Consider the following 2963-nt stretch of genomic DNA (forward strand, 5'->3'; position numbering starts at 1 on the left):
AACTTTTGTCAGCTTCCGTGTTTGTGCCCCTGTAACTTTCTTTATTAATAGTCTAAAGAAAGGGGAGGATTTTTGAAAACAGGCAAATCTCATAGGATCTGCCACTGTCTGTGTGTCTGCTATGTCTACATGTTTATATTTGTCATGTGGAAGTGACATTTTGCTACCAAACAATGTAAAAGAGCTCTAGTCAATTGGCTTAAAGAGGCTGGGCATGGTGGCTGAGGCCTGTAATCCCAGCTCTTTGGGAGGCCAAGGCAGATGGATCACTTGAGGTCAGGAGTTCAAGACCAGCCTGGCCAACATGGTGAAATCCCATCTCTACTTAAACTACAAAAATCGGCTGCACTTGGTCAAGGCCGTTCTGTTAGTGTTTCCAGACGCCCAGGGAACGCGGCTGCGGGGGCGGATCTTCGGTTTGCACAGCTAGAGGCTGCACAGCAGCAAAGGATGGGCGGAACCTTGGAAAAGATGCTGTGCCTGAGGAACAATACCATTTTAAAGCAAGCCTTTTCTCTCTTAAGGTTTAGAACTTCAGGAGAGAAGCCCATCTATTCTGTAGGTGGCATTCTGCTAAGTACTAGTCAGCCCTACAAGACAAAACCCACCCATGGCATTGGAAAGTACAAGCACCTGATTAAAGCAGAAGAGCCCAAGAAGAAGAGGGGAAAAGTGGAAGTGAGACCCATTAATTTGGGGACAGATTATGAATATGGGGTTTTAAACATTCATCTGACTGCATATGACATGACCCAGGCAGAAGGTTATGCCCAGCATGTTCACAACCTCTGCAACTCTTTCTCCATTAAAGTCGAAGAAAGTTATGCGATACCAACCAAAACCTTAGAAGTGTTGCAGTTGCAGCACCAAGGCAGCAAAATGTTCCTGGACTCAGTGCTTACCATCCATGAGCGAGTGGTTCAGATCAGCGGTTTGAGTGCTACATTTGCAGAGATTTTCTTGGAAATAATCCAAAGCAATCTTCCTGAAGGAGTCAGATTGTTAGTGAAGGAGCACACTGAAGAAGACTTCAAGGGAAGATTCAAAGCTCGACCAGAACTGGAAGAACTATTGGCTAAGTTGAACTAGCTACTGTAGACCCTTTCATGCCAGCACTGGTCATATTGAGTGCCAAGGAGAAGAGCTTACTGGGTGGTCAGAGTTCATCAGGAGACCTGACCTTTAGATTTCATAAGTACCCATTCCCATAGCCAGTAATGCCCACACTCCTCTGTGGCATGGCTGTACTTGCCATTTGTTACCACTTACCTATGAGCTAACTCTTGTTATCCTCCATCTAATAAAAATCTGCTACTGATGTGTGAAAAAAAAAAAATCAGCCTGGTGTGGTGGCACATGTCTGCAGTCCCAGCTACTCAGGAGGCTGGGGCAAGGGAATCACTTGAACCTGAGAGGCAGAGGTTGCAGTGAGCCAAGATCATGCCACTGTACTCCAGCCTGAGCAACAGAGTGAGACTCCATCTAAAAAAAAAAAAAAAATTGGCTTAAAGAAAAGTAAGTGCTTATCAGACTAATAGAAGGTAGCTCAGATGCCTTACATGACTTTAGTAATCTTTGGTAAGATTAACTTGCTAAATTTAATCTCAAAATTGTCTCCAGTTCTTAAGAAACTTAAAGTCATATTATGTTAAATTAAGTAATCCTAGGTTTTCCACTAGGAATTTGGATTACTAAGAATTAGAATAGTTGAAGAGTAAGATGTGTTTTTGGTAAGGATATAAAAACATGAGGATATGGTTTTGCTAAAGAAAATGTATTTTTTTTTCTAGTTTAGAGACCATTTAAGGGTTGCTTTAAAATAAAAGAAAAAAATTTTTGTTGTTGTTGAGATGGAGCCTTGCTCTGTTGCCCAGAAGGCTGGAGTGCAGTGGCACGATCTCAGCTCACCGCAACCTCCACCTCCCGGGTTCAAGCGATTCTCCTGCCTCAGCCTCCCGAGTAGCTGGGATTCCAGGTGCACACCACCACATCTGACTAATTTTTGTATTCTTAGTAGACGTGGGGTTTCACCATGTTTGCCAAGCTGGTCTTGAACTCCTAACCTCTACCCACCTCTGCCTCCCAAAGTGCTGGGATTACAGGCTTGAGCTACCATGCACGGCCTAAAATAAAGACAAACTTATATAGATAAAACTAAATAGATACAGAGAAAAATAAATGAAAGGGTAAAGTATGGGAAAACTTTGACTTCTGGGTGGCCATGTGGTCACCCATCTTAAGGAGCTACAGCTGCGCTGCATTCAGTTACTAAAGGTAGAAGTTTCCAGTAGAATGTAACGATGGGTCATGCTCCCAGGAAGTTGGTTCGCTGGGAAATACAAGGAAATGTAAACAACATAAACATAAGAAATTACAAATAATAACCACAAAATAAGTGGCAGAATTTTAAAAAATAAAAATAAAGAAAATGCAAACTAATAAGGAAAAAGTACAATATTTAATCCCTTGGTTATTGTTATCTGCAATAGCTAAGATGAAAATAAAAGAGAGTGCGGGGTTGGGCCTTAAGACTGAACTAAGCTCAGACGTGGGCCTGTCTTAGCTCAGGCCACTAGCCTCAAAGTGAAAAGGGAAAGGTTCCCTTTTCCCCCCACACTCCTTCAGTGCCCCATTGCTCAAACCTCTGGAGGAGCATACAGATGGGCAGGCTGTGGGGCTCCCAGCCCACAGCAGTATCTAGGGGTGAATGTTTACAGCTGAAGCCCCAGTGGGCATGTGTTACAGGGTGCTCTTTTAGTTTGATGCCTATAGGCGGCTTGTGTTAACCAGCTCAACTAGACCCTCTACCTTGTTGCAAGGACAGAGGGCTTTCTGTATCCTGGGTTCTTCCCTTGGTGCACCAGAAGAATCGGATCACATGTGGGCTTGGCGAATGAGTGCAAAGTTTTATTGAGTGGAAGTAGCTCTCCACCGATGCGGGAGCCAGAAGGGAGATGGTTTTC

At 43.7% G+C, this 2963-nt stretch overlaps 1 pseudogene across 1 annotated transcript; it reads left to right on the forward strand.

Moving 5' to 3' along the window:
* The first annotated feature begins 356 nt into the window (after positions 1-356).
* Positions 357-1323, forward strand: LOC116535517 (annotated as a pseudogene). Its single transcript, XR_004262235.1, has one exon. The product of XR_004262235.1 is annotated as a 39S ribosomal protein L48, mitochondrial pseudogene (transcript).
* The last annotated feature ends 1640 nt before the right edge of the window (positions 1324-2963 follow it).

The sequence above is a fragment of the Sapajus apella genome, unplaced genomic scaffold, assembly GCF_009761245.1.
Source record: "Sapajus apella isolate SASKATOON/1434 unplaced genomic scaffold, GSC_monkey_1.0 scaffold95, whole genome shotgun sequence".
NCBI lineage: Eukaryota > Metazoa > Chordata > Mammalia > Primates > Cebidae > Sapajus > Sapajus apella.